This window comes from Orcinus orca, chromosome X, assembly GCF_937001465.1.
Source record: "Orcinus orca chromosome X, mOrcOrc1.1, whole genome shotgun sequence".
Classification (NCBI taxonomy): domain Eukaryota; kingdom Metazoa; phylum Chordata; class Mammalia; order Artiodactyla; family Delphinidae; genus Orcinus; species Orcinus orca.
In genome coordinates, this window is record NC_064580.1 from 104,565,435 (window position 1) to 104,591,741 (window position 26,307).

At 41.6% G+C, this 26,307-nt stretch overlaps 1 long non-coding RNA gene and 1 pseudogene across 1 annotated transcript in view; both read left to right on the forward strand.

The window, feature by feature from the left end:
- The window catches only part of LOC125963039 (uncharacterized), a 181,191-nt gene that overhangs the window by 71,506 nt on the left and 83,378 nt on the right, over positions 1-26,307 (forward strand). The gene's annotated exons all lie outside the window — the stretch shown is intronic.
- On the forward strand, positions 14,444-15,229 carry LOC101288369 (60S acidic ribosomal protein P1-like; annotated as a pseudogene).

Genomic DNA, 26,307 nt, shown 5'->3' on the forward strand with positions numbered 1-26,307 from the left:
CTCAGGACAGAAATCAAGGCAGCATCCCAGTCTCAAATCTGGTACAGCAATTCCTAGGCCTCTTAGCACTGAGCCTTACTTCTATACCCTACTTGCTGTTGGAGCTGTGGCTACTGATAATAATTCTTGCTTTGAGCCACACTGGTTCAGGAATTGGACAAGTTGGGCTCATCATTAGATACAGGAACTCAGAATCACAAAGGGCAGGAGGAGAGGGTGATGAGGCATGGGAAATAAGATAATGAGAAAGAAATGAGATGATACAGATGCACGTATGACCACAATATTGGACAATGCTACAGGAATTCAGACGAACTAGAGCAGGGTTTGGGAAATAATGGCCAGTGGACCAAACTCAGCCAGCTGCCTATCTTTATAAAGAACGTTTTATTGGAACACTGCCATACTCATTCATCTACATATTTTCTGTGGCTGCTTTTGTGCTAAAACAACAGAGTTCAGTAGCTGCAACAGACCATATGGCCCGCAGAGCGTAAAATATTTCCTACCTAGTCGTTTACAGAAAAAAAAATTGCTGACCCTTGCTCTTAAATATGCTAAGTGCTAAAAAAAGATACATGGAGAATGTTTAGTGGTGGCACAAAGGACGAAGTGATTCAAAACACACTAAGGATTTTCTGTTCCTAGTCTGCATCACCTTTGACACAGACTTCAAAGAATGGCAAGAGAATATTCTTCGACAGAATGACTAAATGTGGTATATTCACACAAGAAAATACTACACAGCATTGAAAAATAAATTGCAGTTACATGCATAAATCACAGAAATAATGTTACATGAGAAAAGCAAATCACAGAATACATACATACAATTTGGTAATTTTTTGTAAAGCTCAAAGATAAGAAAACTCATGGATATATAATGTGATAAAACTTAAAATATAGAAGGGAAATAATAAACACAAAATCCATGATAGGGGACTGCTTTAGGGGAAGCAAAGGGGGAGAATTTAGGTAGATTCAAAAGCATTGGTAGTGTTCTAGTTCTTAAGCTGATGATGGGTTCTTGGATTTTTGTTTTATTATTATGCTCCATAAATTACATGTCACACATATTCTTATGTATATATTAAAATTATATAATAAAAAAAAGTTTAAGTATAAAGACAGCAAGTGGTGATCAGTTGAACGCTAGAGTATAGCAGTTTGGAGAATGAATACCTGGAAGAGATGGAAAACGACAACTAGGACTGATTTTTGGAACATTTCTCCTGGATTCCCTGAAATTACTCAGGAGCTGGAGGAATCGCCCTCCAACCTGGTGGAAGAATAGACTTCCCATGGTCCACAAGATGGGGGCTTGGAATTGTTATTTGTATACTAATTATACAAATCTGAACTTAATTTGTAGTATCAGGATGGTGAGATCTGGAAATCTACAAGTTACCTGGAAAAGGGAACAATGTGTACAAAGACATGGAAGTATGAGGAAAATCATGGCCCATTTAAGCAAATGCAAGCATGACCATGCTGTGTGACTGATGTGCAATAGGCCTACAGGGAGGATGGCGGGAGACGAAGACAGGCAGGGTTCAGACCATGACGAACTTTGTACGGCATGCTCCAGAGTTTGGATTCACTCCATTAGGTCATGGGTAACCCACTGAAGGGCTTCAAGCAGTGAAGGGAGTAATATGATCAGCTGTACATTTAGAGATGTCCAGGTCTCAACAACCTTTGACTATAAAATGAGGTGACAGCTCCCCCCAATCCCCAAAGGTAACCTCAGTTAACAGTTTGCTAATTAAAGATCTTTTTCTATATAGTTAGCTATATACAGAGTTTTTGCTTTTTTAAAAAAATAGTTCACACTATGTGAATTGTTCTGTGACTTTTATTTCGCTTAATATTATATCATGGACATCTTTCCGTGTCAGTATTCATAGATTTACCTCACCATTTTTATGGGCAGCATAGTACATTTAGCCTTCTGTATCCACCAGTTCTGCATCAGTGGATCCGGAGGGTGGAATGTACTATACCATTTCAGGTAAGGGACTTGAACATCAGGTATTTTGTTATTCCTGCAGGGGGTGGGGGGGACGTGAGGGCAAGGGGGAGGGGGGAACAGGGGAGGTGGTGGGAGGGGGGAGGGGGGAGGGAGGGGGAGGGGGAGGGGGTGGGGCGAGGGGGTCCTGGAACCAATCCACCGTGGATACCAAGGGACAACTGTATATGGATGTACATATTCCTGTCATTTTTAAAAAATTCTAATTATCACACTTTCTTGTTGTTTCTTTTCCCCCTTCCTTACTTTTGCTGGACTGACTGAATTTCCTTTTTTTTTAACTATTAGTGGCTGGGAAGTTCTATGAACTATTTATATTCTATTAATGGTTACCTTTCGGTTTTGTTTACTTATACAAATGACACACAAACACATTTTTGTAAAAAAAAATACGAAAACAATATAGAAGAACACAGGATAAAAAGTGGAAGTGTTCCTTCACTGTTAAGTTTGGTGCACAGCCTTCCTCAGCATTTATGTACATATATATTTATATTTATACAAATAAGCTTTACTGTCTTTTTAAAAAATGGTATCATTACTGTACATGAAGTTCTACAATTTGCTTTTTAAACCTAATATACATTGGAGATCTTTTCATGATAGTACATGGAGATCTATCTAATTCTTTTTTTTTTTTTTTTGCGGTACGCGGGCCTCTCACCATTGTGGCCTCTCCTGTTGCGGAGCACAGGCTCCGGATGCGCAGGCTCAGCGGCCATGGCTCACGGGCCCAGCTGCTCCGCGGCATGTGGGATCTTCCTGGACCGGGGCACGAACCCGTGTCCCCTGTATCAGCAGGTGGACCTCAACCACTGCGCCACCAGGGAAGCCCTATCTAATTCTTTTTAAAAACTGTGTACTATTTGCTAATAAAAACATACCACATTTTATGTAACCATTCCCCTATTTTGGGACGTTTGGTACTTCCAATTTTTTGCTACTACAAACATGCAGCAATGAACATCCTGTAACATATATCTTTGTGCATGTGTAAAAGTATTTCTGAGAAACCATATGATCATCTCAATAGATGCAGAGAAAGGTTTCGACAAAATTCAACACCAATTTATGATAAAAAAACCTCCAGAAAGTAGGCATAGAGGGAACTTTCCTCAACATAATAAAGGCCATATATGACAAACCTACAGGCAACATCGTACTCAATGGTGAAAAACTGAAACCATTTCCACTAAGATCAGGAACAAGACAAGGTTGCCCACTCTCACCACTCTTATTCAACATAGTTTTGGAAGTTTTAGCCACAGCAATCAGAAGAAAAAGAAATAAAAGGAATCCAAATTGGAAAAGAAGAAGTAAAGCTGTCACTGTTTGCAGATGACATGATACTATACATAGAGAATCCTAAAGATGCTACCAGAAAACTACTAGAGCTAATTGATGAATTTGGTAAAGTAGCAGGATACAAAATTAATGCACAGAAATCTCTTGCATTCCTATACACTAATGATGAAAAATCTGAAAGTGAAATTAAGAAAACATTCCCATTTACCACTGCAACAAAAAGAAAAAAATATCTAGGAATAAACCTACCTAAGGAGACAAAAGACCTGTATGCAGAAAATTATAAGACACTGATGAAAGAAATTAAAGATGATACAAATAGATGGAGAGATATACCATGTTCTTGGATTGGAAGAATCAACATTGTGAAAATGACTCTACTACCCAAAGCAATCTACAGATTCAATGCAATCCCTATCAAACTACCACTGGCATTTTTCACAGAACTAGAACAAAATACTTCACAATTTTTATGGAAACACAAAAGACCCCGAATAGCCAAAGCAATCTTGAAATTCCCACTGTTGGTGGGAATGTACACTGATACAGCCAATATGGAGAACAGTATGGAGGTTCCGTAAAAGACTAAACATAGAACTACCGTACAACCCAGCAATCCCACTACTGGGTATACACCCTGAGCAAACCATAATTCAAAGAGTCATGTACCGAAATGTTCATTGCAGCTCTATTTACAATAGCGAGGACGTGGAAGCAACCTAAGTGTCCATCAACAGATGAATGGATAAAGAAGATGTGGCACATATATACAATGGAATATTACTCAGCCATAAAAAGAAACGAAATTGAGTTATTTGTAGTGAGGTGGATGGACCTAGAGTGTGTCACACACAGTGAAGTAATTCAGAAAGAGAAAAACAAATACCATATGCTGACACATATATATGGAATCTAAAAAAAAAATGGTCATGAAGAACCTAGGGGCAAGACGGGAGTAAAGATGCAGACCTACTAGAGAATGGACTTGAGGTTACGGGGAGGGGGAAGGGTAAGCTGGGACAAAGTGAGAGAGTGGCATGGACATATATACACTACCAAATGAAAAATAGATAGCTAGTGGGAAGCAGCCACATAGCACATGGAGATCAGCTCGGTGCTTTGTGACCAGCTAGAAGCGTGGGATAGGGAGGGTGGGAGGGAGGGAGACGCAAGAGGGAAGAGATATGGGGATATGTGTATATGTATAACTGATTCACTTTGTTATAAATCAGAAACTAACACACCATTGTAAAGCAATTATATGCCAATAAAGATGTTAAAAAAAAAAAAAGAAGGGGGCTTCCCTGGTGGCGCAGTGGTTGAGAGTCCGTCTGCCGATGCAGGGGACACGGGTTTGTGCCCCAGTCCAGGAGGATCCCACATGCCACGGAGCGGCTGGGCCCGTGAGCCATGGCCGCTGAGCCTGTGCATCTGGAGCCTGTGCTCTGCAACGGGAGAGGCCACAACAGTGAGAGGCCCGCGTACCACAAAAAAAAAAAAAAAAAAGAAGGTATATTTAAATTTCGATAGACTGCCATATTACCCTTAAGGAATGTTGCACATACACACCCACCTTCAGAATGACCACTGATTGCCCACACCATTAGCAACACTAAATATGATCAAACTTTAAAAAGTTTTTGTCAAAATACTACATGAGTTCATTCTCACTATAAAACAACCACAGCAAAGCAAAAGCAGAAGTGCCCACTTGACCACCATCCCCTGATCCCTCTCAGGAAACTGATTTCCACCTTGCTATTAATTTTTTATAATGGTTTCATTCTGCTTGATCTTCTTAGTAATAGCTTAATAATTTACTCAAGCTTCTTAGACATATTCTTTCTTTTCTTTCTTTCTTTCTTTTTGGCTGCGTTGGGTATTCATTGCTGTGTGCAGGCTTTCTCTAGTTGTGGTGAGTGGGGGCTACTCTTCGTTGTGGTGCGTTGGCTTCTCATTGCGGTGGCTTCTCTTGTTGTGGAGCACGGGTTCTAGGCGTGTGGGCTCAGTAGTTGTGGCTTGTGGGCTCTAGAGCACAGGCTCAGTAGTTGTGGCGCACGGGCTTAGTTGCTCCGTGGCATGTGGGATCTTCCCAGACCAGGGTTCGAACCCGTGTCCCCTGCATTGGCAGGCAGATTCTTAACCAATGTGCCACCAGGGAAGCCCAACATATTCTTAACAATTATTTGAACTTTAAGTTTTATTAGTTTATTTACCACCAGTACCTTCTGAGACGGCTCCATTGGCACTCCCATCCCAAGCAGATGACTGTGACATCATCTATCGTTGGGGTCTCTGTGAGAAAACAGAGAATTCACTTTTACAGCTGCCCTCTCCCATATCTGGATGGTATTATGGATTCATTGACTGGTTTCCCAACTAATTTTATCCTATTTGTTTCGTATCTTCAAGAAAATCCTCACAGGGCCTCCCTAGTAGCACAGTGCCAATGCAGGGGACACGGGTTCGAGCCCTGGTCCGGTGAGAGGCCCCAGGTCTCGGAAGACAATCGTTCGGTAAACACGCTAGCGACAAGGGCCAGACCGCTGAGCTAAGTTCTGCCCACTGAGGTTGGATTTCCTGTGGATTTAACGGTTTTCAACAATGATTAACAGCAGATCTGACCAATCCCTTCAGGGGAAACCCCACTCACCTAACGAAGGCCTAGTTGGCGCCAAAAGCGAAAAAACGAACACTCAAAAAGATATGCTATCAATGGATACATTATCCAAAGTCTGGGTTATTCTCTCTTGAATAATACCACCTATGGGACATCAGCAGGTCAGCCAAAGTTGTTCTATTTCAAGACTGGTGCAATTCCTGCACTAACACCACTGAGTGGTAGTGAAAGTTCTGACTCTCCTCGGGGTCTCCTCGGACACAATCCCAGCGCGGAGAGGGAGAGGCGCCAGGCTCCCCACGTGGTCTCCACTCAGTGGGCCAGGGTAGGAGAAGTGGGATGGCCGCCTCGAGGTAGCCTGCCCAGGGTGGCATGGGTGAGGGGCGGGGCACAGTTTTTCCGTGGCGTTTGGCTAGAGTACATCAGTTGTCTAAAATTTTCTGTCTTGCTAGGTTGGTCCTTTCCTCATCCTTTGTCTAGAGAGAGCAGAATTTGGGGGCCCTTATTTGTCTGTGCCAGTTGACATTTCACACATACCTTTTTCCACTACTGTGAATGGGATACTTCTTTTTCCTCTTTCTATTTCTAGTATTGCTAGAATAAAAGAAAGCTATTGGAATATAATAATAGAATGTTAATTGTAAAATCTACGTGGTGGGTATATTGGTGTTCATTGTGAAATTCTTTAAACTTTTCTGTATGTTAAAAATTTTTATATTAAATGTTGGAAAATAAAACAAAATGGAACCACGTTATAATGCTTCAAAAAATGGAAAAATGAAACCTATGGGATTCTGTACATTTATCTTACAACCAGCTTGTATTATTAGTTAGGACTCTTATTTCCAAGTGGCAGAAACCCAGCTTGAATAAGCTGAAGAGGAAAATGGAGTTTATTGGTTTATATAACTGGGAAGGACAGGGCAGATCCCAGACACACCTTGATCCAGAGACTCAAGTCTAGCCAGTACCTAGGCACTCATTTCTTCATCTGTCTTCTCAGCCTCTCTCTTCTCTGTATTGCCTCATTCTCTAAGACTCTTCCACATGGTAGAGACACAGCTATCAACTACTCTGGGGTCTACTTATGGTTTAAGATCTGAAGAAAAGAGAAGGCTACTTCTTTACCTCTGATTTGGAATATTCCAAGGAAGGTATTAGATCTCTGGTCTGGGTCATATGCCTACCTCTTGGAGCTGCCACAGTGTCCAGCCGGGTTTGATATTATGATTAGTCCATCCTGGGTTAGGTGCCCAGCTGTGTGTGCAAAGGGGGAATGGGGCAAAGTACTAACATTGCTCGTCCCACCAGGACTATATTGAAAGGACAGTGAAGGAGTGACAGATCTCCAAAGGAAGAGAAGTGCTATTACCAGAAGCAGGGTGGAAGGAATGCTGGGCAAACCAAAACAACAGATGTCCATTACATAGACTCCTCAGTTTTAATAGTTTTAAAATTGCATTTCTTGGATTCCCAATGCCTATAATCATATCATCTGCAAATAATTATACTTTTTTCTCTTTCCCCCTTTTTAGTTTTATACAGCTTATTTTATTTTCTTGGTTTATTACATTTTCAGAACCTTCAAAATGCTGTAGTGGGGCTTCCCTGGTGGCGCAGTGGTTAAGAATCCGCCTGCCAATGCAGGGGACACGGGTTCGAGCCGCAGCCTGGGAAGATCCCACATGCCACATAGCAACTAAGCCCCTGTGCCACAACTACTGAGCCCACGTGCCACAACTACTGAAACCTGCATGCCTAGAGCCCGTGCTCCGCAACAAGAGAAGCCACGACAATGAGAAGCCCGTGCACCGCAACGAAGAGTAGACCCCACTCACCGTAACTAGAGAAAGCCTGCGCACAGCAATGAAGACCCAACACAGCCAAAAATAAAAACAAAATAAATAAATAAATAAAAAACAAAAACAAAAAACGCTGTAGCGGACATCCATGCCTTATTCCTGCAGGGTTGCCACGATAATTACTTCTGGTAGATAAGCGGATGGCCCAGGTCGGGTGAGTGGGGTAGGCTGTGGGAGGAGGCACTGTAGCCTGGTCAGTACAGGCCTTGTCCCTAGTTCCTGAGGACAGCTCTTGGAGTGGCCTAGTGGTGGTTGATGGTCTCTGAGAGTTGTTGCTGGCATTTGCATTAAAGACCTTGCTCTTGGTGCTGAGGGTGGCTCTGTCTCCAGTGAGAAGGGCCTAGTCTCTAAAACCAGAGCTCTGCAATTGTTGGAGGCAGGATCTCTGAGCTGCAATTCAATGTTGGCTCTGCAAGAGCTCAGGGAGGTCAGAGGGCTGTCTCTTGGGACAGTGGCTAGTGGGGAGCAAAGGTTGCTGCCATAGGAGGCCCACTTGAGCAAAGTCTCTGAGCTTGAACCTGACCTCTCAGCCCTGTACATGGAATTGGGAGAAGCCCCAGATGGCAGAGACCTTGTCTCTGGGCATTGTACGTAGCATTGGCAGAGACTACTATTTGCCTATATATGGTTCTGCAGGATATGCCCTGCACAAAGGTGTACCACTGAGGGGGTATGTGTGTTGGGGCTGGGAGAGGATGAAATCTAGCCCATACTCTGCTAGTCCACAAGCCTTGGGCCCTAATGCAGGGATGCCACTGTCAGCAGAGAAAGGCAAGCATTTTTCTAATTGGCCTACCCAAAGGAGTGCCTTTTTCTAATCAACTCACCCAATGGGGGCACTTTTTTGTGTACAATTTTTCTGCTCTGAGGATCATGTCTGCTAGTTGTCACCTTGTCTCTCTCAGAAGCACTGATATTCAGACACCAGATTTCTCAATCCTAATGGACCATTATTAGAAGTCCTGACTAATCAGAAGCCAGCACTGGAAGATGCCCTTTCCCCTGGCCTCTCAGAGTGAGCACTGGCCACTCTCCTTGCCTCAGTGAAATTGACATAAGAAAATGACTTTGGTCAGATTAGATCAAGATGGCAGCCTAAGTGCTTTGTCCCCATCCTCCCCTCCCCAAACGTCTTAAAACATCAGAATAGCAAAAGGACCAAGAGTGGTATAATTAAAGGAAAGTGTATCATCAGCAGTTCAGAAATTGTGAAGAATCCGTTGAGGATAGAAATCAGATATGATTATATTGATAAGAAAGTAGGAGGAGCCCAGTCCAAAACGTGCAAGAGAAATTTACTGGATTAAATCCAGAGTAAATAAAATCTCAGAATGAATAAATGCAAAGAGCAGGGGAGGCTCTCTGGTCAATTAAAGAATTGTATTCAGAAAAGAAGGATCAGTTGGGCCCCTTTGTGATCAGTCCTACGTCTCCTTCCCCCAACCCAGTCCAAGGTTAAAGCCTAAAATTTCACACTAAAGAAAGTGAGCTATTTGCTTCCAAAAGTTTGCTACTGTGAGTGTAGGATCCTAGAAGAAAACAGAGCAGACCGTGGTGTAATCTGGACTTCCACAAAATATATGGAAAAACAAAAAAAGAGAAGGAACTTTTAACAGGAGAGAAATACACTAAAGTTCTCCACTGCCAGAGTAAAATTGTTTTGGCAATTTGCGGGGAGTAGGGAGAATGGCCTTTCTGTCTCATTCATAGTTACTTACCTTAAAGGGAAGCCTGACAGGTCAGCACACACAACCCACTTACACAAAGTCCTTCTGCTCAGGAGACAGGGCAGTCTGACACACAACTGCAGAGGGAACCCAGGCAAGCTATCTTTGCTAATCAGTGTGTCCCTTATTCACTAATATGCATAGACAACAAAGGATTACCAGAAATAGTTGGAGAAAATCTACAACATAAAAGAGAAGAACCGGGCTTCCCTGGTGGCGCAGTGGTTGAGAGTCCGCCTGCCGATGCAGGGGACACGGGTTCGTGCCCCAGTCCGGGAGGATCCCACATGCCGCGGAGCGGCTGGGCCCGTGAGCCATGGCCGCCGAGCCTGTGCATCCGGAGCCTGTGCTCCGCAACGGGAGAGTCCACAACGGTGAGAGGCCCGCGTACCGCAGGGAAAAAAAAAAAAAAGAGAGAGAAGAACGAGGGTTGCAATTCAACCAACCAAAGATCAAAAATATTCTAAAAAGTTCCAAAAAGCAAAAGTGAATTTACAGAGCTGGCAACTATATACATAGCATTTACATTGTATTTACAATTATTTACAAAGCATTGACATGTATTAGGTATTATCAGTAATCTAGAGATGATTTCAAATATATGGGAGTTCTTATAATAACTATAAATAGAGTATAACTTTTAAAAAATGTGACTCACTATATTGTACAACTGTAACATATAATATTGTACAACCACCATACTTCAATTTGAGAAAAAGTATACAGGAGTTCATTTATTTTGTTTTGCTTTTTGTTTATTTGTTTTTTATATTCCACATATGATTAAAATCATACAGTATTTGTATTTCTCGGTCTGACTTATTTCACTTAGCATAATACCCTCAGGGTCCATCCACGTTATTGCAAATGGCAAGATTTCATCTTTTTATGGCTGAATAGTACTCCATTGTAACAAAATAAATGAACATACCAAACCAAACAAAAACATAGACACAGATACAGAGAATAAAGTAGTGGTTACCAGAGGAATGTGGGGAGGATGAAATGGGTGAAGGGGATCAACTGTAAGGTTATGGATGGAAACTGAATTTTTGGTGGTGAGCACGTTGTAGGGTATACAGAAGTAGAAATATAATGTTACACACATGAAACTTATATAATATAAACCAATATTACCTCAATAAAAATAAATAAATACACCTGAAAATAAAAAAATATAATAATAAACTATATGGGAGGATGTACATAGGTTATTTGCAAGTACTATGCCTTTTTTTTTTTTTTTTCCGGTACGCGGGCCTCTCACTGCTGTGGCCTTTCCCGTTGCGGAGCACAGGCTCTGGACGCGCAGGCTCAGCGGCCATGGCTCACGGGCCCAGCCGCTCCGCGGCATGTGGGATCCTCCCCGACCGGGACACGAACCCGTGTCCCCTGCATCGGCAGGCGGACTCTCAACCACTGCACCACTAGGGAAGCCTTACTACGCCATTTTATATGAGACTTGAGCATCTGAGGATTTTGGCATCCATGGAGGATCCTGGAACCAATCCTCAGTGGAGACTGAGGGACTACTGTAAATAGAACAATTGTCCCTGAGTGGGGAAAGGGAAGGAGTGAAGTAATACAAGGAACAAAACTCCAATTTTCAGATTCTAATTTTCTGACATATTCAGAACACATTGTAGGTATATTCAGAACCTTTGTGAATTACTCAGGTAGGTATTACAGCAAAATGAAAGAAATGAATCCAAAAAAGAGGACGATGTGGAATATAAGAAATAGTGGTAAGCAAAGAAACAGTAAAACTTTGAGTTGTCCAAATGCTAGCAAAAAACAAACAAACAAAAAACCCCACTATTTGAATCAGACAAAAATAGAATTCAGAGCCAAAAATATTAAAAGAGACAAAAGGGTATTTAATATTGTTAAAAGGTACACTCTGGGCTTCCCTGGTGGCACAGTGGTTGAGGCAATGGGAGAGGCCACAGCAGTGAGGGGCCTGCGTACCGCAACAACAACAAAAAAGTACACTCCACTAAGAACGTGTGACAATCATGTACCTTTATGCACCTAACAACATGAATTAGTGACAAAGACTGTTAGGATACTAACAGAATACAAATTTACAAATAACCAATCATAGGTGGAGGATCCCCTTTCTTGCTCTCCCTTTCCTCCTTTCCCTCTTCCCTCCTTATCCCCTTTCCTGCTTTCTCCCCTACTTTCCCCCCCAAATATATATTTAGCACCTTATATGTGCCAGGCATTGTATTGGGTACTTTGGGCATAGTAGCAAGCAAAACAGCCTTGGTGCCTGCCACATGAAGCTTTCAGTCTAGTCAGGGAGATAGACATCATTCAAATATTCATTCAAATACATGTAAAATTACAACCGTGATGAGTGCTCTGTAGGAGAGGTACACAGAGGTGTGAGAGGTCAGGGAAGGTTCCCTGAGCAAGTAAAACCTCCCCAGAGATTTGAAGTTAACTGAGTGAAGAGGAAGAAAAAGTATTTCAAGCAGAGGGAAAAGTCTGTGCAAAGGCCCTGTGGTAGGAGGAAGCCCAGTGCATACAAGGGACAAAAGAGCTGGTTCGGCTATAGACAATCAGCAAGTGGGGAATTTTATAAGATGAGACTAAAGGAGTAAATAGTCAGGGTCTCAGAGGTTATGTTAATTGTGTCCTTATTCTAAGCACAATAAGAATCATTGAAAAGATTAAAAGTGAAAAAGACAATTCTGACTGTAAAAGGTATTGACTGGATAAAAGTCAAAGCAAGGAGCTCAATTAGAAGGCTCTAAGTGGGAATTCTCTGGCAGCCCAGTGGTTAGAACTCCAGGCTCTCAATGCCAAGGGCCGGGGTTCAATCCCTCGTTGGGGAAATAAGAACCCACAAGCCACATGGCGTGACAAGAAGGCTCTAACTATATGCCGGAAGATATCTTAGAGGTGGTGCAAGTGGTCAACATTGAGAGAGAAGAAGAGAGTTTCAAGAGATTTAACAGGCAAAATTGATAGGGCTTCAGGGTGGGTTGCACATGAAGATGAGAGAGAGGACATAGCAAAGGTGACTCCTGGTTTCTGGCTTTGCAAAAGGCAAGTGATGGACGATGGTGCCATTCTTGGAGATGGGGAACACTGCAAGAAGACCAGGTTATTGGTTTTGGTTTGTAGGGGGAGGTGGAAGAAAAGACTATGGTTTTGCATATGTTGAATTGGAGGTGTTTTGAGACATGTAAGAGGAGATGTGTAGTGGGCATAAAAATCTTTGTAGTTCAGAGAAAAACTGGGGACTTCAATTTGTGAGATATATGAACAGGGGGTAATTGAAGCCCCAGATATGGATGTGATTACTTAAAGAGAGACTGTAAAGTGAGAAGAAGGGTTGTAACTGAGTTAAATGTTAAGATTCAGTGGTTGAGTAAAGGAAGGTAAGGAGGTAGAGGGTAGAGAGGTATAAGGAAAGCCAGGAGGGTGATGTGTCAGATAAACCAAAGGAAGGGAGTATTTCAAAAAGAGGCAATGGTTCCCTGAAAGAAGAGCTACTGACAGGTCAAATAAATGAGGATGAAAACATGTCAATTACATTTAGCAACACGAAGGTCATTTTTGACCGTTCTAATTATTCTTTTTTTTAAATTAATTATTTTTGGCTGCATTGGGTCTTCGGGCTTCCTCTAGTTGCGGCGAGTGGGGGCTACTCTTCGTTGTGGTGCGCAGGCTTCTTGTTGTGGTGGCTCCTCTTGTTGAGGAGCACAGGCTCTAGGCATGTGGGCTCAGTAGTTGTGGCACACGGGCTTGTGGGCTTTAGAGTGCAGGTTCAGTAGTTGTGGTGCACGGGCTTAGTTGCTCTGCGGCATGTGGGATCTTCCTGGACCAGGGCTCGAACCCACGTCCCCTGCATTGGTAGGCAGATTCTTAACCACTGTGCCACCAGGGAAGTCCCCATTCTAGTTATTCTTTTCTAGTTATTCTTAACACACAATCCCAAAATTTAGTGGCTTAAAACAAAAATGTAATAATAATTATTATTATATCTGATAATTATTTGTGTCAAGAATTTAGACAAGGCACATCAAGCTCATTTTGGCTTCATGATGTCTGGGGCCTCAGCTGGGATGACTTGAATAGCTGAGAACTAGAATATTTGGGGGCAGGCTGGACATCTTTTTCTCCAGACAGCCTCTCTGCGTGGCTAGCTTGGGTCTTCTCACAGAAGGACGGACTCAGGGTAGGCAGACACATTACATGGTGCTTCAAGAGTCCAAGAGTAAGTGTTCCAAGAGGCCTAGGTGGAAGCTGCAAGGCTTCGTTTGTCCTAGCCTTATACATTCCAGAATATCACTTCTGCTGCATTCTTTTGGTTAAAGAAGTCACTAAGACAAGCCCAGATTCAAGGAGAGAAGAATTAGACTCCAGAGAGAGAGGTGCTGAAGAATCAAGAGAGAAACAGGATAATTGATAAGGCAAGGTTTCTGAGGAAATGGAAAAGAATGGAATACCAAGGGCAGGTGGAGAAATGGGTCTCAGAAGGAGGGGTAGTTCTTCTATTGTCAGAAGAATGAGAAAAGTTAAATGGAACGGGATGAAGGTAGACAGTTGTAAGTTGTTTGTTTGGTACCAGGCAGATGAAGGCAATCCCATCTTCCTTTCCATTTTTATGTATAAAGTAGGATGTGATGGTTAGGGGAGGGGTGGCAAAAATTTGAGAAAAGTGGAGAAGGTTTGAAATAATTCAGAATAACTTAATAAGAGATAAGATTGGAGTTGCTGGCCAGACTTTCAGGCATATTTGAAGTAAAATATTTCTCTAAGAAATCATCAGATCATGTGAATAAGTAAGGATATACAGAAGATCATAACACTACTCAACAAGGTTGAATATATATATATATATACACACATATATATATATAATATATATGAGATTACCCTGTCCAAACATAGATTGTGTTTTCTTTGCAAATACCCATAGAACATTTTCCAAAATGACTCATTTATTAGTCTGCAAAAATGCAGAAATCATAGGAGTAACAGTCTCTGATCACAGTGCAATAACATTACAAATTAGCAACAGAAAGAGCCCCCAAAATCAACACACTTAGAATTTTTTTCTGGTTAAAGTCCCTTAGATAACAGCTTTCTTGAGATAGAATTTATATGCCATAAAATTCACCCCTTTAAAGCATACAGTTCAATGATTTTAGTATATTCACAGAGTTGTGCAACCATTTCCACATTCTAATTTTAGAACATTGTCATCACCCCATAAAGAAATCCTGTCCCTTTCCTCAGCTGCCACTTAGGTGTCTAAGGCCGCGTTGGGGTGAGGCCCTCACATCATCGGGCGACTAGAATCGCGCCGGGCAGCCCCTGCCTAGCACTCCCCTGCACCATGGCCTCCGTCTTAGAGCTCGCCTGCATCTACTCCATCCTCATCCTGAACGACGATGAGGTGATGGTCATGGAGGATAAAATCAATGCCCTCATTAAAGCAACTGGTGTAAATGTTGAACCTTTCTGGTCAGGCTTGTTTGCAAAGGCTTTGGCCAGTGTCAACATTGGGAGCCTCATCTGCAATGTGGAACCTCAGCAGCTGGTGGACCAGCACCAGCAGGAAGTCCTGCCCCCTCCACCACTGCTGCCCCAGCTGAGGAAAGTAGAAGTAAAGAAAGAAGAATGTGAAGAGTCTGATGATGACATGGGCTTTGGTCTTTTTGACTAAACCTCTTTAGTAACACGTTCAATAAAGAGCAGAGCTCTTTGCTGACCAAAAAAAAAAAAAAAAAAGAAATCTTGTATTCATTAGCTGACACATCCTATTCCCACCTTTCCCCATACCCTGGCAACCACTAATCTGCTTTCTGTCTCTATGTATTTGCCTATTCTGGACGTTTCATATAAATGGAACTATACAATGTGTGGTCTTTTGTGACTGGCTTCTTTTACTTAGCCTAATATTCTCAAGGCTCATCCATGTAGTAGCATGCATCAGAACTTCATTCCTTTTTATGGCTGAATCATATTCCATTGTATGGGTAAGCCATATTTATTTATTTCACCAGTTGAAGGATATTTCTGTTGTTTCTGCTTTCTGGCTATTATGAATAATGCTGCTATGAACATTCATGTACAAGTTTTTCTGTGGGCATATGTTTTCATTTCTTGGGTAGATACCTAAGAGTGGAATTGCTGGACCATTTGGTACCTCCATATTTAACATTATATGGAACTGTCAAACTGTTTTCCAAAGAGGTTGTACTGTTTTATCTTCCCACAGCAATGTGTGAGGGTTCCAGTGTCTCCACATCCTTGCCAACACACGATATTATTTGTCTTTTTAATTATAGCCATCCTGATAGGGTATTTTTAAAACATTTAACAAACTCTTTTAAGATAGTTTTACATTTACCGAAAATATGTAAGAATATTACAGAGAGCTCCTATATACCCTGTACCCAGTTTTTCCTATTGTTAGTATTACTGTGGTACATTTATCACAACTAATGAACCCATATCGATACACTATTCATAACTAATGTCCATATTTTCTTCAGATTTCCTTAGTTTTTACCTAAATGCCCCTTTTTTTCTCCTCCAGGATCCCATCCAGGAGACCACATCATCTTTAGTCATATCTCTTTAGGCTCCTCTTGGCTGTGACCATTTCTTAGACCTCCCTTGTTTTTGACTACCTTGACAGTTCTAAGGAGTCCGGTCAGATATTTTGTAGAATATCCTTCAATTTGAGTTTGTCTGATGCATTTTCCATAGTTATACATCATACCAAGGGTACATGCTATCAACATGATTTATCATTGATGAGGTGAACCTTGACTGCCTGGCTGAGACAGTGTTTGGCTTGTTTCTCTACTGCAACACTACTCTCTTTCTCTCTTTCCAAACTCCACCGTCTATAAGGAAGTCATTATGCACATCCTACACTTAAGGAGTGGGCAGTTATGCTCCACTGGCTTGAGAAAGTATCTACATAAATTATTTGGAATTCTTCTGTACAAGAGATTTGTGTACTCTCCTTTAATTTATTTATTCAATCATTTATTAATATCAGTATGGATTTGTTGATATTTATTTTATACTTTGAATTATAATCCAATGATAATTTTGTTGCTCATATTGTTTCAAATTTGGCCATTGGAAGCTCTTTCAGTTGGCTCCTATATCCCTTTGACATACCTCTATAATTGCAGGCGGTTTTTGTTTTTATGTTTGTTCAGTTTTTTATAATTAAAAAAAATTTTATGGTGCTCCCGACTCATTTTATATTTTCCATGCTCCAGTCCTAGAGTCAGCCATTTCTCCATGGAGCCCTGATTCCTTCTATAGGAGAATGGAGGAAAATTTGGTGCTATCTACTAAATGAAATATCCACTTAACCCTCAACTCTGCAATTCTGTTAGGTATGTAGCTTAAAGAAATAATGGCATTTGTTTTGAAAGAGGTATGTGCAAGCAATTTTTTGTGTGTAAGCATTTAAAATGCAGTATTATATGTATTGATAATTCACTTAAATATTTATTGCATGTTTATTATGAGTTCAGCCTATTCTAGGCCTTAGGGATATAGCAGGGAGTCAGATAAAGTCCCTACCTTCTTCTTTTATTTTATTTTTTTTTAATAAAATTATTTATTTATTTATTATTTATTTTTGGCTGTGTTGGGTCTTCATTGCTGTACATGGGCTTTCTCTAGGTGTGGCGAGTGGGGGCTACTCTTTGTTGTGGTGTGTGAGCTTCTCATTGCGGTGGCTTCTCTTGTTGCGGAGCATGGGCTCTAGGCACACGGGCTTCAGTACTTGTGGCTCGCAGGCTCTAGAGCACAGGCTCAGTAGTTATGGCGCACAGGCTTAATTGCTCCGTGGCATGTGGGATCTTCCCAGACCAGGGCTCGAACCCGTGTCCCCTGCATTGGCAAGCAGATTCTTAACCACTGCGCCACCAGGGAAGTCCCAAAGTCCCTACCTTCTTTTTTAAAAAATTTATTTTATTTTAATTTATTTTATTTTTGGCTGCATTGGGTCTTTGTTGCCATGCGTGGGCTTTTCTCTAGTTGCGGCTAGTGGGAGCTACTCTTCATTGTGGTGTGCAGGCTTCTCATTGCGGTGGCTTCTCATGTTGCGGAGCGCAGGCTCTAGGCGTGCAGGTGTCAGTAGTTGTGGCACGTGGGCTCCAGTAGTTGTGGCATGCAGGCTCAATAGTTGTGGCTCACGGGCTCTAGAGCGCAGGCTCAGTAGTTGTGTCCTACAGGCTTAGTTGCTCCGTAGCATGTGAGATCTTCCCGGGCCAGGGATCGAACCCGTGTCCCCTGCATTGGCAGGCGGATTCTTAACCACTGCACCACCAGGGAAGCCCCTACCTTCTTGAAGCTTACTATCTACTGGGGGAAACAGACAATCAACAACAACAAAAATAAATAATTTTAACGTCAGGCAGTCCTGTCACTCAGGGTACTGGCAGAAAAGAGAGGTGCATTCAAACAGAAGGATTGATAAGCATTTAATGAAGGAGTATTTACAAAGTTGTAAACAATAGTAAGTGAAAGGACAAGAAATGATTCAGCAGCCACAGGTGGGAGGGGAATGAGAAGACATTACCATAGCTTGGCCCTGAGTCAACCTGGAGAGGAGTATGGCAATAGGAGAGAGTCACCGGACAGGAGCGTCACAGCTGCTGGAAAATCACAGCAGGGAGGGAGCTGGGGAATAAATGCTACAACTCCAGTCTCTCCCACCCTCCTGTCTCTTGAGGGTATCTCTCACAGGCAAAACCAAAGGGGAAACCAGAAGGCAAGGAAGCCTATTATTGCAGATCATAAAGATCTGCTGCAGGGCACAGAGCAGGGTGGAAAGGGGGAGAGTGGATCCGGAGAGGCAAAGTGAGAATATTCAGAGCAGTAGTGATAAGTGCTATGGGGAAAAGTAAAGAAGAGTAAAAGAGAGAGTGTAAAATGGTGCACTATTTTAGATAGTGTTAAGATGAGGTGGCATTTGAATAATGGAGTGAGTGAAGTGAAGGAGGTAGTCATGTGGCTATCTAAGAGAAACACATTCTAGGCAGAGGGCAAAAGTGCCAAGGCCTTGAAGTGTTATTCATACAATGAAATATTATACAACAATCAAGATGAATGAACCACAGCAACATGCAAATATACATGGGTGAATCTTAGAAAAGTAAATATGGAGGGGGAAAAATTAGGTTCCCAAAGAGTACATACAGCATACAGCTGTATAAAGTTAAAATACATTATAATAAAAATTATACTTTTAAGAAAGATATATATATATCCATATATGTATGTAGATATGTACATATCTATATATGTATGTGTATATATATATATATGTGTGTGTGCATATATATGTATGACATAAAATTGTATTAAATGGAGCACCACAAAACAATGAACACAGGATTCAGGATAATGATTCTTTGCCAGGGGGTGGGGGGAGGCAGAGGAATGAGATTAGGGCCATATGGTTAGATTTAGTTATTAGGTTCATGGATACTTATTATGTTATTTAAAAAACTAATTAAAAATGAACCATACTTGTATTAATAAAGAGAATGTGCCATGAATCAAAGATTATGATTAATTTAATTCTATTCATCCAAGAACCAATGAAAAAAAATAAGACTCTGAGAAGCAAGGGACCATGCTTGGCATGCTTGTGGAATAGCAGGAAAGCCAATGTGGCTGGAGCAGAGAAAGGGAAAGTAGTAGTGGATGAGATGGAGGGGTAGATGGGGGCTAGATTGTGTAGAGCCTTCAGGGCAGGATGAGGACCTTGGATCTTATTATAACTGAGATGGGAAGCCACTGGGGGTTTTGCGCAAGGGAGTTACATGATCTGACTTATGTTTTAAAAGGTTCATCCTACCTGCTGTGTAAAAAATATACTGTAAGGCAGCAGGCATAAGAGTGAAAGCAAGAAGCAAAATAAGTAAGAGATGAGTTTGGTAGTCAAGGTGACAGATGATAGTGAATTTGACTAGAGTCATAGTGTTGGAGGTATGTGAGAAGCGATCAGATTTTGGATATATTTTGAAAGTAAAGGTGATAGTATTTGATGATGAACTAAATGAAGGATGTAAGAGAAAGAGAGGGCTTCAGGGATTTTTGATCCAAGAAAATAGGTGGGTGGGACTCCCATTTATTGAGATGAAGAAGATTGCGTGTTGGGGAAGGGGCTGAAATCAAGGATTCTATTTTGGACATGTTTCATTTGCAGTGTCTATTATTCAAGTGGAGATGTCAACTCTGGATAGTTTGAAGTGTAGAGGAGATATCCAGGCTGGAGATTTCAAATTGGAAGTCCAAGGTATATAGATGGTATGGAAAGCTATGAACCTGGCTAAGGAGAATCAGGAGAGGGTGGTGTTAAGGAAGTCAAGGTACCAAAGTGTTTCAAGAAGGAGATCATGGTCAACTCAAATACTACTGAGAGTTTGAGTAAAATGAGAACTGAGTATGATTTTTGGTTTTGGCAAGGCGGAGGTCATTATTAACCGAACTGAGTAAAGAGATGGGGGCGGGTGGTAGATGGCATTTTAAAATACTTATTTATTTATTTATTTTGGCTGCGCCGGGACTTTAGTTGCAGCACGCTGGCTTTTCGTTGTGGCATGCGGGATCTTATAAATTTATTTATTTATTTATTTTTGGCTGTGTGGGGTCTTCGTTTCTGTGTGAGGGCTTTCTCTATTTGTGGCAAGCGGGGGCCACTCTTCATCGCGGCGCGTGGGCCTCTCACTGTCGCAGCCTCTCTTGTTGCGGAGCACAGGCTCCAGACGTGCAGGCTCAGTAGTTGTGGCTCGCAGGCCCAGTTGCTCCGTGGCATGTGGGATCTTCCCAGACCAGGGCTCGAACCTGTATCCCCTGCATTGGTAGGCAGATTCTCAACCACTGTGCCACCAGGGAAGCCCGTCATGCGGGATCTTTACATGTATGCGGGGATTTAGTTCCCAGACCAGGGATCAAACCCGGGCCCCCTGCATTGGGAGCGTGGAGTCTTACCCACTGGACCACCAGGGAAGTCCCTAGATGGCGTTTTTAAAAGGAGAGACTATGGCAATACCTTATTGAGAAGGTAACATTTGAGCAAAGGTCTGAAGGAGGTGAGGGAATTGGTCATGTGGAGATCTGGGGTAGAGCTTTCCAGGTAGAAGTACCAACCAGTGCAAAGACCCTAAGATGTGGTGTGTTGGAAAATAGCAAGGCAGTCAGTGTGACTGGAGAAGAGTAAGAAAAGGGAAGGAAGAGTAGCAGAAAATGAAATTGAAGAGGTAACAGGAACCTAGACAATTAAAGACCTTGTAAGCTATTGTACAGATACCGGTTTTACTCTAGTTGAGATGGAGAGCTGTTGGAGAGGTTTGAGCAGAGAAAAGACTTTACTTTGAATTTCACTTTTAATAGGAAAATCTGGCTTGTGTTGAAAACAGATTGTGGTGCGAGACAGAGGTAAAGGACCAGTTTGGGGGTTATTGAAACAATCCAGGCAGTAGATAATGATGGCTTGAACTAGGATGGTAGCTGTGAAGGTCATGAGAAGTGGTTGAATTTTTGATATATTTTGAAGAATCAATAGGACTTACCAATGACTTGGGGGTGGAGTGTGAGAGGAAGAGGAGTGAAGGAAATTCCTAAGATTTCAGGTCTGAGCACATGAAAGGATGGAGTTGTCAATAACTGACGACTGTGGATAAAATAGGTTTGGGGACAGATGAGTGTATGAGGGGACAGAATGGAGAGAGTCTAGAAGTACAGTTTTAGACATGTGTTTGAGATGCTGGTAGAAGTGGGTAGATGGGGTGGTGGGAGTCTGTGAAAGGTGTTGGGGGTTGAAGGAGAGAAATAGTCATCTAGGGGAGACTGAATGGCTTATTCTGAGCTGTCCAATACTTAGCCACTAGCCACATGTGACTACTGAGTACTTGAAATGTGGTTAATATGGCTAAGGAACTGGTTTTTCAAAGTCTATCTAATTTAATTATTTAAATGTAAACATAAGTAGCCACATGTGCTAATGGCTACTGTTTTGGTGAGCACAGATTACAGAATATTTCATCATTGCAGAGAGTTCTATTGGACAGCACTAGTCTAAGGATATATACTATAATTGCCAGGCAGCATTAAGGGCCCACTTGAGATTAGTGATCATGAATTTAAAATGAAGCTGTAGCATGGCTGTGTGTGTGTGTGTGTGTTGTTTTTTTGTTTTTTTTAATTTATTTATTTTGGTTGCATTGGGTCTTTTTTGCTGCACGGTGTGTGGGCTTCTCACTGCGGTGGCTTCTAGTTGTGGCACGTGGGCTCAGTAGTTGTGGCACACAGGCTTAGTTGCTCTGGGGCATGTGGGATCTTCCCGGACCAGGGCTTGAACCCATGTCCCCTGCATTGGCAGGTGGATTCTTAACCACTGTGCCACCAGGGAAGCCCTGTGTGTGTTTTTTTAAAAAAAATTTAATTGAAGTATAGTTGATTCAGAATGTTGTGTTAGTTTCTGGTGTATAGCAAAGTGACTATATATATATATATATATATATATTTCAGACTCTGGTACTTCATAGCTTGGTAATCTTGGGCAAGCTACTTTACCTCTTTTTTCCTCAGTTTTCTCATCTATAAAATGGAAATAATAATAGTACCTACTTCATAAAGTCACTCTGAGAATTAAATAAGTTAATACATGAAAGCACTCACAACAGTGCCTGACATAGCGTAAGTAGTCAGTAGATGCTAGCTATGACTATGGTCATTATACTTCCATGTTGTTTGAATGTTATACGATGTGGGTGTATTCATGTATTTCCGTTGAAAGAGCTGAGAGGAAGGAGCCAGTAGAGAGGGAGAGGTTGAAGGTATAGGACAGAGGTAATGACAGCTTGAGTAAGGTTACTGAGGACCTGTACATGAAAGGGATCTGGAAGATGGAGCAATTAGACCTAGCTTGGAAGAGGGCTCTCTCTCATTTTAACAGTAGAGGATGGCTCTGAATATATTCCTAGTTTAGTAGTAGTAGGTAGTAGGAAGTTTGTTTCCCATATGGAGACTTCTATCTTATCTTTAAGAGGTGAGTTATTTGGTAGATTGAAGGGGCTGTTGAGGTGTTGGAGTTTTGAGGAAAATGGGCAAGCTTTGAAAGAATCACTGGGGAGAATGAGAGAGTGACCTGAAAACATGAAAGGATTTCCCCAGGAATATTGAAGGTCCATTTGAGGCTGGTGACTATGAATTCAGGGTGGTACCTGTTTATTTAACTGTGATTTTTCTCTTGCAGTGCTTAACGACTCTAGGGTGGAGAGGAAAGGCTGTGAACCAGGATCTTCAATGAATGAGTAGAGGACAGCAAAGAGGAAGTCGAGGTGTAACCAGATAGTATGAAACCTGGAGGAAGAAGAATCAGGGTTTTTTGTTTTTTTTTTTTTTACCTGAGGGTGAAGGAGGAATTGTCTAGAAGTTGTAGTGTGGCTGGAAGAGGGCATCACATCACCTCCTGACTCCCTAGTACATGCAGCGTCTTGGTGTAAATCACTTTCACTTGAAAGGACTGTAAGGGAAGCTCCAATCTCATGGGAAAGCCAGGAATATCACTGGACATTCAGGGATAAGTTGGAGGATGGGTAGGAGAGTTTGTTAATCATGCAATTGTGTTCCAGGGAGGCATAGCAGAAGCACCTGGAAATTAAGGTAGTAATGAGAGGTCAGGTGGCAGGAGAAGAAGCACAGAGGAATATGGGAATGAGGTTAGAAGAGAGGAATAACAATGACAGCAATAGTAATTTAATAATAACAATACTAATAATTTAACAATGCGTTGCCTGTATTCTCTCATTTAATCCTCATAACAACCTCATAAAGTAGAGCCTTTATTTTGCAGATGAGAAGACAGGCACACGAGTTTAAGTGACTTGCCCAAGGTCACATAATAATAGATTGAACTTGGTGCTTACATATTGGGCGATGACAAAAGAAAATAGGGATGTAAGTGAGGCACAGTGAGTTTGGCTTATCATAAATTTGTCAAGATGGTTACTTCTGACAGTCTTTTGATAAATAGGGGTCTCTCAGGTTTCTCCAAATTTAGCTGTATTTGGGACTAGAGGTTGATGATGCTGTTTGGTTGGTGTTCCTTATATTGCTCTGTATGGAAAGATCCAGGCCGTGGCCAATGCATTTTCTCACCTGTGCTCTGCACAGTGATTGGTGGTGGGGGTAGTGGTGTGATTCTTAGGTATGTCTTGACCTTGTGGGGGATATAAAGTCAGGCTGCAGGTGGCTCTGAAGTATAAGGCTGCGGGGCGGTTTGTGGGAAAAGTGACCTTAATGGAAGACTTCACAGGCTGTAGATTCTGAGAGATGAGAGACCCAGTAGGGGTCTGGCAGTGGCCCAATTCTTTCTTGCAGTGAAAGCACCTCCTCCAGTGTTCAAAGCTATGGCCCACCTCCTAAAGAAACCATTTTTTACTGGACACTCTGAAGGGTTTTGGTACCATGCTTATTGCTCAAGGAAGCTTATGAAGAAGAAAAGGAGGCCTTACTGTAAACTTCCTTGGGCAGCATTTTAGAGTCTTATGTCAAGATGATCCTATAAAATTGTTTCAAAATTCTAAGACAGCAAATACAATCATTAAATGTTTAATGCTTATTATAGCTAGGTTACTTATTTTAGTAAACTGTATGCTAGACTTGGGTTTTTTGTGTCCTGTGCTGCATGTACATTGATGTCCCTTGTAAAATAAATTGCACAGAACATCTATGCATGAATTCTAGTATAGACAGCATATATGTCTAAAACATAAAGGTCCTTTATAACTATTGCATGAATAAATGAAGTTCATTATTTCAATTTTGGAAGAGGTTTATTTCGAGGTATTTCTTCTTTTATGACATATTGTTTGTTGTAGCAGTGATTTATTTGAAGATGAGTTCTGTCAGGAGTAAACACCCAATTATAACCTTGGAAAAATAATCCTGTTTACAACACAAAACCAGAAACACATTAAAAGTGAAAAGTGGGCCCTGCTTATGTATCTGTGTAGATGGGTTATGAATAAAGGTATTCATGTACACATACACAACTAAATATCTCCCTCGTTAATACTAATGACCTAACTTGGCATTTGTCATAATTCAGATTCAGTTTCTGTGATTATCAGAGTATATGAAAGTGGATTAAAATATGTATGCACATGTAGCTATATATCTATTCCATGCATGTGGGATTTGTCATAATTTAGAGTATGTATAAATTTTATTTATTTTTTTTGCGGTACGCGGGCCTCTCACTGTTGTGGCCTCTCCCGCTGCGGAGCACAGGTTCCGGACGCGCAGGCTCAGCGGCCATGGCTCACGGGCCCAGCCGCTCCGCGGCATGTGGGATCTTCCCGGACCGGGGCACGAACCCGTGTGCCCTGCATCGGCAGGTTGACTCTCAACCACTGCACCACCAGGGAAGCCCTATTTTTATTTTTTAAAACCTTATTATTATTATTTTTGGCCGCCCCACGCGGCATGTGGGGTCTTAGTTCCCCCACCGGGGATCAAGCTGGCACCCCCTGCAGTGGAAGCGTGGAGTGTTAACCACTGGCCCAACAGGGAAGTCCTTATGTATAATTTTTATAGAATTAAAAGTTAGCTCTTATTTCTAGCACTGCAAATACTCAGCATAATACTTTTTAATAAGTCTAAAATTAGTAGGTTCAAAAAATTAGGAAGTTCAAGAAATTAGGAAGTCCATCTAGGTATTATTAATTTTGGAGTTCATCAAGTTAAATTTTATTTACTAGTGGAATACATTGTTATTACTAAGGTGTTATGTTTAGATTGAACACAAAATATTTATTTTCTCCTACCTCCAACCGCTTAATTATAACTGTTTATAGTTGTTATAATATATTTACTGTTACATGGCAGGCTCCCAGGGCGATGTGAGTTGCCAGTAGAGGAAAGTTCTCCTGTTTTGTAAGAAGCCTAACAGTGTAGCACTAACCACAGCTTGGGGTCTGGGCTTCAGTTTTGTATGTTCATAAACGATATTTAAATGTCACAGAGTTGACTGATGCTGGGAATGCGGATTCACGCTAAGGACGTTCTCAAGAGATTGATGTATAAACCATAATGCCAATTTATTAATTTATAAAGACAATTGTTCACGCAGATATGATTTGAAAATAGCAAGTCCTTTCCGGGCAGATCTTCGTGGGAAGCTAAATTGTAATCAGAAGATTGTTGCTACCATAGAATCAAGGCAAGGTGAGTTAGCAGTACAATTCAAACGCATAATACCATTTGCTGTCATTGCCAAGGCCCATCTCCCCAGTATAGAGTATTTGCTCCCTGGAGAGACTGGTGTATTTGTTTTACAGATAAGTGCAAACCCATCCCACCGCCTGGGTAGTGCCTGTTTAGGTTTTGCATTTTTCTATGCTTTCTTTGCTGATCAAAACCCTTGATTTGCTCTTTTTTAAAATCACGTAAGTAAAACGTGTTTCTTTAACTGTTATCTCTTCAATCGGATTAGTCTAGTATCGATCGGCTACAGGACATTCTATCATTCAGGGAAGGTACCTCTTTATATTTATAATAGCTCAACTTATAGCCATGGGGGTGAGGCAGGGGACAGCAGCCTAGTGAATAATTCTATGGGGGCACCTCACTGTGACCAGTGAATATGGTTGCCAGATTAAAATGCAGGACGCCCAATTCAATTCAGATAGCACGTACTTTTTTTCTTTTTTTAGTATAAGTATGTCCCAAATATTGGATGAGGCATAGTTATAC